Here is a 17,451-nt window from a genome sequence, read left to right on the forward strand (position 1 = left end):
GGTTTTAAAGTGCTTGGCTTAGATAGAGGTGCTTTTAACTTGCCTGAGGTATTACTCATTAACTTCTGGATATCTGGAATAGTTCTATAGGAACATGCTTAAATTGGGACCATTGATCTGAAGGAGATGCTATTTTAGGGCTCTGGCACACGGGGAGATTAGTCGCCTGCGGCAAAACTCCCTGTTCGCGGGCAAATAATCTCCCCGAGTTGCCTTCCCCTGCCATCCCATCGGCGACAATGTAAGTCGCCGGTGGGATGGCAGACGCAGCGGGCGATTTGCGCGAAATCACGCCGCCGCGTGTGCCATCCCGCCGGCGACTTACATGTTCGCCGGTGGGATGGCAGGGGAAGGCAACTCGGGGAGATTAGTCGCCCGCGAACAGGGAGTTTTGCCGCGGGCGACTAATCTCCCTGTGTGCCAGAGCCCTTAAGGAAGACAACACTTGCTTAGGTTAATAAAATGCACTTGTCTGATTTTTGTGTGCATTACGTTTATAATTGCAGGAGACTGTGTTACTAGAACTATAGACTGATGCACAAAATGGGTTTTCTTTGCATCATAAAAAAATTCCAGCCTTTTTTGCACTTAGTACACTGGAAACAGCCTATAGTGGTTATAATGTTTTTATTAACCCCTTTCCATTATTACTCATGGCATTTTTCAGTTGGACAGAGGTAAATGGCAGTTACTGGTAAATGCAGAACTGAAGTAAAAAATAGGCAATTTTGCCTTCATTTAAGCTGTCATTAAGGAATTAAATTGGAAGGAAGGCCCTGCCAACAAGTAAAATAGGGGCCCCAAAGAAAAAACCCTCATATATAACAGCCATGCCCCTGATCTTCCCCAACCACACCACAATTCCACAATTTTACCAACAACTCCACCCATCCCTTCCATAAACCCCAACCCTTTCGTGGTCCACATATCACATTTCTCAGGGCCCCTATCTGCCATAGGTCCCTGACTGCAGTACCATCAGTATATCTGATTTTTTCAGTTGCAGGTTGTTTTCAATGCCTTAGTGACAAGGGTATTACTTTTTAAAATAAATTTAAATTGAGAAGTTTTTCGGATCAGCGATGTTCTGCTTCAGTAGAATTAATATTGACAAAACATTTTAAAAAATGAACAATTGCAAAAATCATCACCTTTAATCACTGCTAGCTCTCTCTCTGGCATATTTTACATTACATTACATTAACATTTATTTATAAAGCGCCAACATATTCCGCAGCGCTGTACAATAAGTCATAGAATTTACAAATCCATATTACCCCAGCACTCCTTTAAGCCAGACCAGAGACTTGCCTTACCATGGTACAATATGCTTCACTTTTTTTTCTATTCAGATATTTCCCCAAACATTTTAAGTGTTGAGGTCTGGTGAGTGCTGAAGGAAAGCCAACACATTTTGCTTTTCCTTGGAAGAAAATAGACTTGGCACAGCTTTAATGTCTGTTTAGAATCATTGTTCTGCTGGAAAAATAAACCTTGTCTACACAACATGAAGTCAGATGGAATGGCATGCCTCAGCAGGACAGAGTTATACTTCTTTTTGTGTAGTTGATCCTGCACAAGTCACTAGCATTACAGAATAGTCAAAATATTGCCATTACATTTCCACCACCTTGTCTTATAAGCTCTTCAGCTGCAAACATTCTTCCTATCTTTAGCAATGACATTTCAGTTGGTCACCAGTGATGTTGGCTTACACACTATAATATATATGCCCCATGTATTTTTGCTATTGGTGGTGCAGCCTAATAATAAAACATACCTGTCTGAGGGAAAATGTGCTCAAGCACTTCTGGTCCTGGTTAGCTGATTGTATTGCTCTGTGGAAACAGAGAACAGCACAGGGTTATTCTGATGTGTAGAAATACAGACGGAGATCATATGGTTGCATAATAGCCCAGGAGTAAGAAGAGCTACTATGAAGTGATGCAATATATTAATATAAAGTATGTGTGCAAAACAATGAGAATGTTATCTCACTACTCATTAAATATCAGGCATTTTTACTGTATATTTGCATTTTAATGATACATTGTATGTTTAATGCTCTCCTGGATTGTCATAAATAACTACACATTTAGTTTTCCTGTTTAGGAAAACTATACCCCCAAACAATGTAGGTCTAAACAAACTCCTATGTAAAAACTGTTTCATCGAAATAAACAATTTTCATAAAAATATACTTTTTTAGTAGTATGTGCTATTGGGTAATCCTAAATAGAAAATTGTCATGTGGGATCATAAGATTCACAGTGCATTCAAACAAGCCAAGGCACACATACATGCTAGGCCACATCTGCCAATTAATGGACAGAGTTCTGTCTTTTGCTTTCACACTACTTCCTGTTACAGTTAAAGCTGCATTATGGTCATGTAATATCTGAGAGAACACATGACCATGGGAAAGGGTGTAATATTTACTGATATATATATATATATATATATATATATCTATATATATATATATATAGGATATTTATTGATATATATATTCCAGTTTGCCCAAATTCTTTAATAGGCCACTTAACATGATATAAACTATCTGTTGTTCATTCTGGGAGTATAGTTTTCCTTTAAATATAACATTGTAAGCCTTGCAAAAATAATGAATTGTATCAAATAAAATGTTATTTTCAAACTGTTTTTTAAAAGTTGTAACAATGATGTGTGAGCAGCCATCTGATTTTATTATGAATTATCCAGAGCTGCAGCCATTGCCTTAGCTATTCAATTCATGTCTCCAGGCTGTAAATGACACAGCTTCTCCTAGTTCTCCTGCTGGGTGCTATTTCCTTACCTACCACTGAGAGCATTTTTAGCAGTTCAGATTTTTTTAAGCAAATTATGACCCACAGTATGGTGAAACCTGCTCCAGCCCCATATGTGATACTCCTAATGGGAGGCAGTGAGGCCAGTTTTGATAATTTCTGTGCTAAAATATGACACAGTTTTACTAGCAGTGTTATGTGAAGCAGCACAGAAATATGGAACGCTTATCAGTTTAGGTAGCTTGGCTGAATCCTTCAATAGAGGTGTCAGAGAGAGCTGTTATTCAGAAACATGTTCTGTTGATAGCCTGAACAGACTCTATTTTGGAGCGAGACCTGTGACAAATGAGAAATGCGCTGGCTGGTTTTGGGCCTGTTTCACTTTCTATCCTGCCCTGCATTATTATATATATAATATATGATGTTTATCAACCAGAGCTTTCATGGAGCATGCACACTGTGATTCATCCACTTTTACACCTACTAACTGGTTCTATAAATAAGACTGATTTCTTTATATATAGAATAAAGTACATTTCCTGCTTGTAAAAAACAATTTGTATCACCTGACCACCATGTAGATTCTTGGCAAAATCCATGTGTAAAGCACACCGAGAATAATGCCTCATTTTCAGTAACATCATCTCTGCACAGATCACAATAAACCTCAGTAACATCATTATTACACAGTACACAATAAACCACAAAAACATATTGGTGAAGCCCAATTAATTTTTGGGACATATCTTTAAAGAAATTATTTAAAATTCCTCACTTATTTCCTGTGTTGTACTCTGATTTTCTTTGTCAGCAAGCAGAACTTGAATTTAAACACATGTGAACACTTACGAAAATAGCCAAAGTAGGAAAAATACATCAGAGTAAATGAATTTAGTATTATTAGGGGCTGATTTACTAACCCACGAACGGGTTGAAATGAGTCCGATTGCGTTTTTTTCGTAAAGATCGGTATTTTGCGATTTTTTCGTATGTTTTGCGATTTTTTCGGCGTCTTTACGAATTTTTCGTTACCAATACGATTTTTGCGTAAAAACGCGAGTTTTTCGTAGCCATTACGAAAGTTGCGTAAAATCTTGCGATTTTTCGTAGCGTTAAAACTTGTGCAAAAAGTTGCGCTTTTTTCGTAGCGTTAAAACTTACGCGAAACTTCGCACCTTTTAAGTTTTAACGCTACGAAAAAGGCGCAACTTTTCGCGTAAGTTTTAACGCTACGGAAAAATCGCAAGATTTTACGCAACTTTCGTAAAGGCTACGAAAAACTCGCGTTTTTACGCAAAAATCGTATTGGTAATGAAAAATTTGTAAAGACGCCGAAAAAGTTGCAAAACATACGAAGAAGTCGCAAAATGTTCGTTTTGAAGTCGGAACTTTTCCAATTCGGGTCGGATTCGTGGGTTAGTAAATCAGCCCCTAAGTATTGCAGACTCAACCCTCTAGTGGCCAAAAGAGGGAAAAAATTTAAATATTTAAAGATCAAGTCTGCAAAAGAGTCAAAGCTTAAAAATATGAATCTTTATTATAAATCCATTAAAACATTATACCCCATGTATGCAGCCTAACGCATTTCATGCTAATCTAGCACTTAATCATAGGCTCTATGATTGTGTAAGCACTTCCCACACTTAATACTATGAATAATTATTCTTTATGTGTTAACATAACATTGTTAAACAGATATTTTCATAATATTCTTTAGGAATGTCCAACCTACAGCCCTCCAACTGTTGTTGCAACAGCTGGGTTTGATATCCCTCATTTATGTAACTTTTCTGATGAAGCCTCAGCCTTCATACATTGCTAGGATAACCCCTCTTCTCTGTGGAACTGTGCAGCCGAAGGGAACACAAAAGGCCGGATCATAACATCAACTTTTAATGCACGTTAGCCAGCTTAAACCATCAGTAGCACCTTGAAATCTATAGTGGAGCAAGGTATTGGAAAGAGAATGCCCTGCTGTAATTACAAGCTTTTCTTTATTCTCAAAGGACTAGTCATTCATCCCTCTAAATTTAATCTCTAATCTGTATATTTGCATTTTAACAATCACATGGGAGCCCCCATACAGCTTATGCTAGCCAACTGGGTCATATTTGTGCATAACCCTGTCAATCTCTTCTAACCTAGTCTATTTCTCGAAATATGTGTATAAAATGTCCTGCACACCTAGGGCTACATTCATCAAATCACGAGTTTGAATCCCGACTGGGAAAAATTCGGATTGGATACAATAATTTCTGAAGATCGCAAATATCACGAAAATGCTTACAAAAAAATCGCATTAGTCACGATAATATCGTATTGGTGATCAGAAATTTTCGTACCGAACGATTGTAAACAGCGGGAAAACCTTTCCGACTTTGATCCTTCTGTGCATGATTTTGGAAGCCTCCCATAGGAATCAATGGCACTCTGCAGCTCCAACCTGGCCCAAGGAAAGTCATGATAAAGAAGCTTGAATGAATCCGAAACGTTTGCACTCGGCGCAACAATACGATTTTGTCACAAAAAATTTGTAGCAAGGTACGAAATTGTCGCACAAGGTACGAAATTGTCACGCAAAATACGCTCAGAGCGTTTGTGCCTTAATAAATGTCCCCCATAGTGTAGCTATATGGTTTAGGGGCATACATAATAACAGTACATGCCCCTAGTGTGTAATGCACTATAATCTCATCAGTATGGCTCGGTTTGGAGGATGGATACTCCAGCAGGAGAGTTTAGGATAGCTAATCCAGGTGTGTAAAACAAGGTCTGTAATGGGTTGTGGTCCATTGGATACAGCAGAGTCATGTGACCCCCCTAAAGGTATATGAGGGAAGATGTGTGTGTAAAGCCCAGGGTGATATAAGACCCAAAAGAGGTAAAAGTGGGAAGGTTATATAGTAAGGTACTAGCTAGTGCAGTTATTACAATTCTGCAATAGGTGCTACTTGGTAGAAAGTTTGCATCTGAGATTCCAACAAGAAGTGGTGGGGAGGTTTGTCCCCCCACTTTTTTTTACAGGGAAGCACATGAATTGCAATACTTCTGGGACATCTGTTCTCCCTCTTTCTGCATATATACAAAGCAAGAATACACCCGATCTTGCTGGCATTCATAAATGACAGCTTATTTACTGGGTAATCATTGAGTCAGGCATTTATCCCAAGCCATACTGCAAAATAATCACTTATGCCTGGGTATGATCATTAACAACAGCTTAATGGTCTCATGAAGTTATTTTGAGTTTCTCGTTTAGTGTGAATACTGAACTGAGATATATTAAATGGCATATAAAACACTGTGATTATTCATAAATGCAAAAACAGCACTATGGGAACCAAACTATACATCTGTGCTTTTACTTAACAGCTCATTGCAATCAGAACTCATTTATTATCAAGCTACTGTAGTTCTGTCTAATCACTGAATGCCAAAATACTGTACAGATAATGGGAAAGATAGAAGAGATGCAAAATCATATAAGACATTTTGTTATCAGAAGTCAACTCTGATTATCATTCTAGGGTATCTGCTAGTCATCTGCTCGCTTGACGAGATCGCCAAGCGAGCGGATCTGCACCCGATATCCCCACCTACGGGTGGGCGATATCGGGGAGCGTGTAGTTAAAAAAAAAATAATTCGATCATTTGGCCCTGGGGCCAAACGATCAAATTATACTGGCGGCAAGGGGCAGTCGGTTTGGGGACTGCATCAACGAGCCGATGCGGTCCCCGATCCGACTGAATTTTCTACCCTGGCCGATCGAGATCTGGACCGATATCGGCAGCTACAATCTGCCCGTGTATGGGGACCTTAGGGTAAGGACCCACAAGGCAGATTGCCAACCTGCGAATAAAGATCCCCATACATGCCGAGATCCACTCGCTTGCCCGTGTATGGGGACCTTAAGCGCACATTGGCAATCTACCTGTATGCTTCTTCAGCCAACATCCACCAACAAACACAAGACTCAAGTTTAACGGCAAAGGATAAAGGAGTAAAGTCATAAAGATCAGGATAAATGTTATTGTGGTCTCACTGTACTCCTGTACTTAAAAAAGTATCAGGATTGTTATAAGTTACTGCACTGGGGCAGATTTTGCCCTGTTACTACATAAACCCTAACACTACCAATATGAAACCCACAGACGAATTATTTTCGAATCTTAGGAATATGGTTACTGCACACTGACTCATTTAACCCCTTATAGTTATAACCCCACCATCTCTATAAATAGACCCTTCTCTTCTCGTGTCACTTTTAAGGCACAACTGAAACCTGCTAAGCCTGGGCTGATAAATATACATACTTAATAATACAGCTAATAATAGCAGAAAGCCCTTCTAGAAAGTTGTCTTTCTATTCTTTATTTTATAGAAGGCCTTGCCCAAATCAATTTTAGGCTTGTTGCTTCACCTGGCCTCATTAGAATAGATGTCCTATTTCATCTAAAATTAGCCACAACCTCTATGCTCTTCACATCGTTAACTGAGAAATTAATGAAATGAAGTCATTACAAAGATTCACATGGGTCTTTTTTCCTCTTTAATTGAATTAAGGGAAACATAGCAACATCACGATTCCACAGAAGAATAACTCAGACCACTTAACTGGGACAAAATTATCCCATGAGCTTTATCAGAGGTGAGCTGGTGAGGGTGAGTGATATTAAAATTATGTCCACAATCAGCTTTTGATAGCTCTTTCCAATAAGCTTTACAGCTGTACGGATTTCTAGAAATGATACAGCACAGGCTGAAATGGTGTATAACTAGAATCTCACATTCCTCACCATCAGTGCTGGAATTGGGGAGGGATGCCGGGGGATACCATCCCTCAACTTCTTTATTTCCGTAAAAAAGCATCTCCTCAGGGGGGAAGCAATGTTTTGAATCCCGGTACTTTTTATTTAATTGTAATTACGGAACTTTCTTTTGCTCCTCTCTATTTCTGCATGCAAATAAAATGGAGAGGTTAAAAAGTGCAATGGAGAAAAGTTTGCTGGGAGAGAAGTAGAAAAGAGATTGAGAAGTATTATAACTGGGAAATATTGGTGAGCGAGGTTTATTATTACAGTGGGTGTGGCTTCCAAATGTGGGAGATGCTTCTTTTGGCATGCTGCGCTATGCACAGCACACATAGGAGAAGACTTATTATGCTGTATAAAAAATGCAGACAAAATTCACATAAAATCTGCGTAATTTTTTGCGTGGTTTTCTTTGCAGGAACGTAAAATAGCAGCAAAAAATCTGGTGTTTGGACACCGAACTTGTACATTTATTTTACATAGCTTTTTACACCGGTTTTTCAACGTACACAGCATAATAAATAGGCCCCATGGCATCCCTCCAATCCCCCCCCCATCAATGTGAAATGACTTCCCTGGCATTGTATATACTTATCAAAAACTCTGTGCTACACCTATTAGCTTCAGTAAAGACAATGACAGCCAATGCCTAAATTTGATCAGGATCTAACTCTTTTTCAAATCCAATGGGTCTGATTATAGGGCAATCAATGAAAAGGGAAAAAGTTGAAGCAAAAGTGACATCTACCTAGTCAGGGTTTTAACAAACTGACATGCTGTGCCAAATAAGATGTATTTCTCTGGAGCCAAAGAACCTAATGTCTTGGGTTCAGAAGTTCCTGTGGTATAGGACAGGCTGTTTGAGACACATGATATGAAAATAGAATTGAAAAACCTCTGTGAAATGAATTTCAGAAATTCCACTTGTTTCTTTAGGTCAGATATTCTTAATGGGTCACCATGCCATTTAGGCTGGGTTTTCAGCAGAATTCAGATTTGGCCGAATCCACGCACCCTAGATTCTGCAACCTAACTTGGGTCATCTTTGTAATTTCTTCCCGTATTTTGTTGTCAGGTTTCTCTGACCTTAGCAATGGTCTCATTTACTGCAAACTAATTGACCCACCCCATTGCATCAAATTACTAGAGATAATCTATGTCCTGGTATTTGGTACACAAAACACTACATAGTGTTCAGATTGACAAAGCAAAATATTATTCCACCAGGAAGCCAATACACTACCACCCAATAGCACTTTAATACTGTTCCAAATCTCTGCCCTGTGCCAACAGCTTCTCATGCAATATCACCCAATCCTCACATTTTCAGTTCAGATACCTTCATTTCACTGACAAAATTATAAGGGGCCAATTACGTATTATATTGTTGAGAGACACAAAGGTATAAGGTAGCACTAATTTAATTTGCTGGGCAGGGGATTTCTTGGGAACTAAATATGTTTAAATTAACTGTAGAAATGCAGACTGGTCACCCCTAATTAGGGTGCCACCTTTTCTTTGGACCTGTACCAGCTGATGATATAAGGGATGGTGGGTGGGTGAGTCCGAGAAAGGGCGGAGCTGTGATGTCATGAGGCAGAGCCATGACGTCATGGGGTGGGAATCTGATGCAAATTCAGTAAGAAGGCAGGATTTAGGGGCATACAGGGGGAGGGAAGCAAGGGTATTGGTGTGGTTTGTAGGCGGGCCACAGGCAAAATTACCAACCAGGTGGCAACCCTGTCCCTGATATATATGCTTACAAATATCTAACAATTGTTATACCATGTAATATCCCATTTAGTAATTATTTTCTAAATTACTGCCCAAGAATTACTGTGATGCTTGGGGTCCCAGAATAAACACTACACTACAGAACTTATACACATTGTATTATACACTTTCCTACACTCTAAATGCAGCAAGAATAGAGATTATTTTGCACAAAATATTAATAACAGAGGAACACCGATATCAGAATCCAAATAGTACCCCAGAAATCAGGGGCAGAAGACACATTAAGGGGCATGTGGGTGCCTGGTTTGTACAGTTAATCAGCTATATATTCCAAAGGAAATGTAGAGTTAATTTTATCTGTAAACAAGCCTGGAATGTGACTAGGATATTGGCTGGAGAACAATTTACAAGAACACCAAATGTTGTTTTTGTGCATGTTTGGCAAAAATAATGTGTAGAGCTGTTGCTGGGATAAATATAATATAACGTCCTCAAGAGCAGTCAGATTTTTAATTAAAGAACATGCAGACAAATTAAGAAGGATTAATGCTGTTAGCGAATAACAAAGTCTTCCCACAAACACTGCCCGGAATAATATTCCAACTACTGTGTATAATAAAACCACACAGGTCAGAGTCAAGACCATAAACCTTAGATCGAAACTACTTTAAAGAGTCCCAAAGAACCATTTCATTAATGGCTTGTTTGTTTAACAGATGCATTTAAAGCAGAAAATATTTCCTGTATTAGCCAGGCGAGCATATAATCAATATGAATATGTAAGCAGAACCGTTTGGAGGACAAACACTACACTGTGATGCTGTTACACATAAGCACTTGTCTAAATTAAAGCTTTCTCTGTTTGTGCCTTATTGACCCCTGAAGGAACTTTTAGTGACCCAAATTCTAAGATGCTTCTATTTACACAGGCAGGAGAAAAGAGGCGATCTAAAAAAGCAGTTCATGGATAGCTGCAACTGCCCCTTCCTGACAGCGATGGGGAGGATTTTGCCTTCTGGTAATAGTAAATCTGCCCATTAAAGCAAGTGACAGAAAGCACTAATTTTCTAATACTGGGAAACTTGAGTAAACTTGGCTATAACAAGCAATGCCAGGCAGCAGGCAAGGTTTTGTGCTGTATTAAAAGGGGCATTGATTAGTGGGAGAAGGGGGTTATTCTTTCATTTTACTTTTTTACATTTTACTATTTACTTTCATTTTACTCTGGTAAGGCCCCATCTAGATATGCCATCCAGTTTTAATCTCCAGTGCTCAAAAGGGATATTATTGAATTAGAGAGAGTACAAAGAAGGGCAACTAAGCTAGTAAAGGGTATGAGAAGTCATAAAAAAAGACTTGCCAAGTTTGGGATGTTTATGGGCACTTTATGTAATAATAATAATAATATAATAACTATATATACATACATAAGGGGATAATATAATGAAGGATTTTTCAGCAGACACAAGGGCATCCATTCCAGTTGGAATGAAGACGGTTCCATCTTAATATTTGGAAAGGGTTTTCTACAGTGAGAGCTGTGAAGTTGTGGAATTCTCTCCCTGAATCAGTCCTACTGGATGATACATTATATAGCTTCAAGAAGGGGTTTGATGGCTGTTTTTTAGCAAATGAGGGAATACAGGGTTATGGGAGATAGCTCTTACTAGTACAAGTTGATCCAGGGACTGGCCCGATTGCCATCTTGGAGTCAGGAAGGAATTTTTTGCTGTAGTACTTCAGGAAGGGTTTTTGACAGTGGATCAACTAGCAGTTAGGCAGGTTTTCATATATAAAAGTTGAACTTAATATGTTACTATGCTTCCCATGGAAGTGTAGCAAGCTATTTTGTGAGTACATAGAGAAGTTCTGAAATGTAGGGTGGAGAAGTATTGTGAACTGCTTTGAATGACATTCGTTTAAATTGTATTCTGAAATGCACTGGAAGCCAGTGCAGAGATCGGGAGAATGGCTTAGTAGTGGTTTGTTAGGAGGATTTTGTTAATGGATATATTTCTGATTCTGAGTGTTAATTTTGCTTCCTTAGTTCTCCTGTTTCTTCACTGTTGCTTGCAGAAAATGTAGTGACTTGTGCCCTGTATCTGCCCTCTCAAACTGTCATTTTTCTACCACTTGAGAAATAATAGCACTACCTTGCTTAACTGCCATTTCCCTAGCACTTGTAAGATATTAGCACTGAGGAAATGTTAGCACTACTGCCTTCCCCATGCTAGGACTGAATATTTATGCAGCTGATTGAGAAAACCACAGCTTGGTTAACTAGTTAACCAGTTAGTCAGTGATCAAAGTAAGCAAGCAGTACAGGAAAGTGAAGTTTTATGACACCAGAAACACAATATGGGTATGTAAAATATTTCACAAAAGAGTGGCCACAGATGAAATGTGGAAATGTCTATTACAAATTCTAAATCAAAATGTGTGTAACAAATTGTCACTTAGGGTGGGGGGTAGATCCAAGCTAGAATAATATTAGTAGAAATTAAGTAGGTTTAGAGAGGGGCTGAAATACAATGGAGTATATAACAGTTTACAGCAGAGGGTTTAGAAAAGCAAAGGAAAATCCCAAGTTGTAATGATATGAAAATTGGGTATCATTTGTAACTACCAAACGCTAATTAGAAATGCACAAAGAATAAATGTAATATATATTTAAAAAGGAAACATGTTGATTTTAGAATCCCTACAAGCTAATTGGATTAGGCTGCTGATAAGATGGGTGTTTTTGCAGGGACAGCAATAAAAAACCTAAACAAAAATAAACTAGTAACCAATAAAGACCATATCATTCTGAACAGAGCCAAATAATCTTGTATCACGTGCTGTTTACCTGCTAATAAACCAGACAGATTCCTGTGACAATTAGGATTCCAATTATCTATTGAGTAAGAACGCCTGCCCAATGCAGACATGACTAACACATCCCTGGGCACCATTTACCTGGAGAGAATGCCTCAACATGCAAGACAGAACTTTTCAGGTTTAATGAGGTTTGGGATTAGAGGATCTCCCAGAAGGATTCCTTAGAGGGATCATGATGATACCTGGAAACAAAGTCTCAATTTATTGGCATGAGAACAACAGGAATAACAATTAGCAACCATGCCTGCATATTATGGGTAGCACATTTTGCTGTATACAATACTAGTACTATTGTCTGACAAATTAAAAACAAAATTTCTTTGGAAAATACCTATATTCATGTAGCACTCTAGCTATGAATTCCCTCATAAGCTTTTAATTGACACAAGCCTTCTCCTTTCAGCCCCAGCTAGATTCTGTAAGTTTCTCCTTACCTTTTCTTCAAATGCTCAGGCGTCTCATAGAGATCTGTTCCTTTCACCCCAAGCTACTCTAACCAGTCATCCCTACTAATTATTTGCTTGTTCCCTAGCCCTCTAAACTCAAACACATGGCCACTTTTTCCAGAGAGCCTCACAGGACTGCAGATAAATTGGTAAGTGGATGAATCATTCTGACAGATTTTCCTGCGCTGCTTATTAACCCGACGGTGCTCCTAGGAGGATACTTGCAAAACAGCCATGATTTCTCTGTGCGTGAGAGTGTTTTTTTATTCTGAGGGTTATCCCAGTTTGAACAACGGCTTGAGTATGTTTTTTCTTACCAAAATAATATACCTTTATTGTTCTTTTTAATATCATTTCAAATAGCAATGAAAGTCAATTTTTAAATTGTACCTTAGTCACTAGGGGCTCATTTTCCTACAGTGTAGAAATTTGCTCCTGGATAGTAACCCATATTAACCAACCAGTAATCAGCATTTGTAAAACACTTTTCAGGTAGAACAATAAAAAGCAAAAATTTGATTTGTTACCATGCTGTATTGCCCAGGTGCAAATAAGTGAGCCCCAGAATTTTAATTTCTTTTTTGCTACTTTCGACTCCCTTCATTGTGCAACATTGTAACGAGTCAATTCATGCTCTGCAGCAGTGTTTTTCAACCTTTTTTGGGCAAAGGCACACTTGTTTCATGAAAAAAATCACGAGGCACACCACCATTAGAAAATGTTAAAAAATGTAACTCTGTGCCCAGCAGCAGTGCCCCTCTAGTACATTGGTGCCCAGCAGCAGTGCCCCCTAGTACATTGGTGCCAAGAGCAGTGCCCCCCTAGTACATTGGTGCCCAGCAGCAGTGCCCCCCTAGTACATTGGTGCCAAGAGCAGTGCCCCCCTAGTACATTGGTGCCCTGCCTACGGCACACCAGGCAACATCTCGCGGCACACTAGTGTGCCGCGGAACAGTGGTTGAAAAACGCTGCTCTGCAGTACAGCTATTAAACTTCAATTCTCACAATCCCTTGCTCCATGGCCATAACTAGAGGGCGTCCCAGTAAGGACACCCATTACCTCCCCTGCTCCCTCCCTGCCTGTATGCAGGGGGGTGGGGGTGGGAGAATACAGGTTGCAGAATGCTGTGTTGTAGTCAAAACAGCCCTCACTGTACTAACACCATGAGAACACGTAGACTAACATTTACTATAAGCGCTTCACAAGTGCTTATGTTAGTACAGCATACATTTTTTTGCCACTGTATACAGAGCAGCCCTCTGCAACCCATGCTACCCCCCAAGGGTGGCCCCCAGGGTCATATAGTTATAGCCATAGAGCAGCGAGTCTGCTATCCTTGCTCTTGCCTATAAGCCAAACAGCCTTACCAACAAGTTTGGCAATTTCCCTCAGTATTTATTCATTGCCAGGAAGTCATCTTCTGTGACATCCCTGTTGTCAGCACCGCATCAGTAATCAGGGTGCTCCATAATATGATAACAGCCCCCCCAGGGGGGCACAAGTATAAATGCCCACTGGTAACCTAGACCCTAAGGATGGTGGGCCCTGCCAAGTAAAATGAGTACCCCCCCCAAAAAAATTGCATGCATGATATATGCCTGATCCCAATTATGCCAAATCACTGCCCAGGACACACCGGTACCGCACCAACTTCAGCCCCACCCCATTTGGAATGCAAAGATCACAGTTTTTCCATCTGGGACCTCTGACTGCCCCTCTACCCCCACCCCAATAGTGGTCATTGGCAATGACTATGGTAAGCATATTGTCCTGGTGACCAGATGGTTCTAAACCATTTAAACATGCCGTTAGCAGAGAGTGTTACCCATTTAATAAATCTGTGTTTCACAAACACTATTTTTCCTCACCATTTTCCTATGCATGGAGACACATAGCAGGCACATTTTCATTAGAGCAGTTATGTCAGCTAAGAACATTTTAACATTCATTGTACTCCCTGCAGCTGGCTGAAGAAAGCCAGTCACTGATTTGTTGTAATGGTTTACTATGCAGGTGCAAATTTGTGTTAGCTAATGAGCCCCAATGTTTTTTTCTATTGCAACTTGTCCTAGCCAAAGTCACAAGACACATTATCCTCATTCAATAAGCCTTAAGCTGATTTAACATACAGTGCAATGGTTTCTACAGGTCACCAAATATAGTTTATCTATAGGACAAGTATATCTGTGCCCAGTTTGGCCATTCAAGCCATGTGGTTTTAAAGTATAGTAACTTTTTTTTTAATATTTTTATTTTATTTTGAAAACAAAAGCTCATGCATTTGTACACTAGTGGAAGACTAATAGAATTCTACAAATTCAATTTTAACTTGTTAGCCCTGTGCTTTCATTTCAGAGCAATAGCAAATAATAACCCCCTTCTCCATTCACAGACTAATGCACTGATCTGACCTGCTTGGGTGTGGGACCAATATTTTTTCTATTTCTATTTTTTCATTCTTTGTTTGTTCTTTATTAGATGCTGTGCAAAATCATCCCATTGTGCAAACTTGTTTGGAAACATTCACTGCATATTGACTTATGAACTAATGTGACAATGTAAAGTATGTAATATCTAAATATAATACTGTACTTTCTGTATACACCACATAGTTTCTGCTAGTGTGCCAATATGTGCACATGGGAACACCCAGGAAAACATTTCATGACTACCAGCTAGGTGTAGTGGAGTGATGTACAACAAGTTATATGTTTCACCAAAATGCCGACTGCCAGTTGCCCATGTTTACAATGGTTTTCTCTGTTTAACATGGATAAGCAGACTGAGCAGGCTACAAATGAACTCTAACACAATGTTTTTTACACTTTTGTCTTCAAGTCTTCCTTTATGGTTCAAAATGTATTGTTTTAAATTTGACAACAATGTCAAATCAGTTATCCTACTATTATCATAAGAATATCTAGGATAGAAGATATTTATTATTAACCACACTGAAAGTGACCTTTGGACTGAACACCCCATTTTACTGCTTGGTGCCTTCCACTTCATCCAAGAAAAACAAGCCTTTACATTTAAACATAATGAATTATTTAGAAGTTATATTTACATTTTAATTTTTTCAAAGATCTGCAATATTAATGTATCAGAAACAAAGTTGCTTACTAGTTATTCTTGCAGTGATTGAAACCTGAGTCTTGCAAACACAGACCTGTATGCTTTACAAATTCGGGAAGTTTAAGTTACATTCGGCACAGTTGTAGGGTAAACACAGACAGTCAGATCAGGTGGCAAGTACTTGCAAGCAAGTACTTAATTAAGCTGACCATACATTATAAGATCTGCTTATGTGGTCACCAAACAAGTGGATCTTCCACCAATATGCCCACCTCAAGTGTTTGGCTCTCAGGCCAATGATTGGATAACAATTGCCCATCAGATTGAGGACCGCATCAACGCACAGATGCGCTCCTTGATCCAATGTGAAAGTCAAACCTGCCTGATTGACATATTGGTCACTTAGGCCCATCTGGTGCAGAAGGACAAAGTTGGCAGCTTGTATTGGCCCATGTATGGCCACCTTTATAAGAAGCCATTGCAATATGATATATTTGGATTTTGATAATGTATTTGACAAAATGACGACAGTTAATTGTAGTTGCATTTGTGTGATAACCACATTGTTTATTCAAAATTGGATTCATGACCTTTAGAATATCTTTTGGCCTGAGGACTTGCGCAATTCCTTTGAGTATTCCGGTATCCCAGGGTTCTGCAAGGGCCAATTTATGCCATCTATATTACATGAGAGCACAGTAGGGGGAACTTAAAACCATCTATAATTCAATGCGGACTGTAGAAAGTACTTCATCCTATCCTACATATAAACGACAAACATGGGCTGCAGACACAAGCAAAATTATGCCTAAAAAGCTCATCTTAATAATTGCAACAACAACATTTTAATATACACTTTATCCTCATGCGTAGACAGTACAAACCGTGCTTTTCTGGCTCTTTGCATTCGTAACTGCCGTATTACTACATTATTGCCATATTACTGCCATATTAGCTACAGTATTCTCTACACACTGTAAAAAATCAGCATCCCAAATGCTAATAAATAGACAGTAGGTAATGTGGCCATCACTAACCATAAAACATATTTATATTTAACTAAGCTGAACTAAAATAAGCTCTTCTGGGCACAGCCCACGTCACCTCTTGTATCGATTATTATTTGGTTGTAATAAAATGTGTATGTTTAATATGTTCACCCATTTATTGTACAGTGTTGCAGGATATGTTGGTGCTTTATAAATACATGTTAAAAATAATATAAAATAAAATATGTTCTAATGGACTGTACAGTAAGAGTAACAAATTGTAGACATAAGATGAACTTTTGCAATGTTCTAGACAAAATAGAGTGGACTATAATTTATGAGCACGTGGCATGAGTCGGACAAGAAGAGTATATCTAGTATAAATAAATTTGAAGCAACTGGACTTGTTTAGTAATCATTGAAGACGTTTCACTACTCATCCGAGCAGCTTCTTCAGTTCAACTGACTGGTATGGGAAGTCCTCAGCATATGTACTCTTCCACTAATCCAATCACAATGGCACTATGTAACTCTTCAAAAAGGTGACATCTGAAACTCACAGAGGTGTGAATGCTGTGGAGTTACTTTGAAAGGATTACCAAAGTATCATGCAACTCTTCAAACAGGTGTTACTTGTTAGAGTTGCATGAATGGATGTGTGAAGAGTTCTGAAACTGCCAAACTCAAGAAGAGTAACTGGAAAGGGAAGTTTGAGAACAAACTTC

The 17,451-nt window shown here is 38.9% G+C and overlaps 1 protein-coding gene across 5 annotated transcripts in view; it reads right to left on the reverse strand.

The window, feature by feature from the left end:
- gng2 (guanine nucleotide binding protein (G protein), gamma 2) overlaps nucleotides 1-17,451 on the reverse strand; it is a 45,365-nt gene that overhangs the window by 18,737 nt on the left and 9,177 nt on the right. The window contains exons 1-2 of one of the 5 annotated variants that reach the window (XM_018096220.2): nucleotides 12,650-12,791; nucleotides 1,781-1,838 (exon numbers count right to left, since the gene is read on the reverse strand). The exons of 1 other annotated variant lie outside the window; for it this stretch is intronic. The gene's annotated coding sequence lies outside the window, so the exon portion shown is untranslated. Of the gene's footprint in view, nucleotides 1-1,780; nucleotides 1,839-12,183; nucleotides 12,263-12,293; nucleotides 12,375-12,649; nucleotides 12,792-17,451 lie in introns of those variants that run through there. 3 more of the 5 variants (XM_031890365.1, XM_031890366.1, NM_001005038.1) reach the window with 3 other exon arrangements.

This window comes from Xenopus tropicalis, chromosome 8 (genome assembly GCF_000004195.4).
Source record: "Xenopus tropicalis strain Nigerian chromosome 8, UCB_Xtro_10.0, whole genome shotgun sequence".
In the NCBI taxonomy this organism is placed as follows: domain Eukaryota; kingdom Metazoa; phylum Chordata; class Amphibia; order Anura; family Pipidae; genus Xenopus; species Xenopus tropicalis.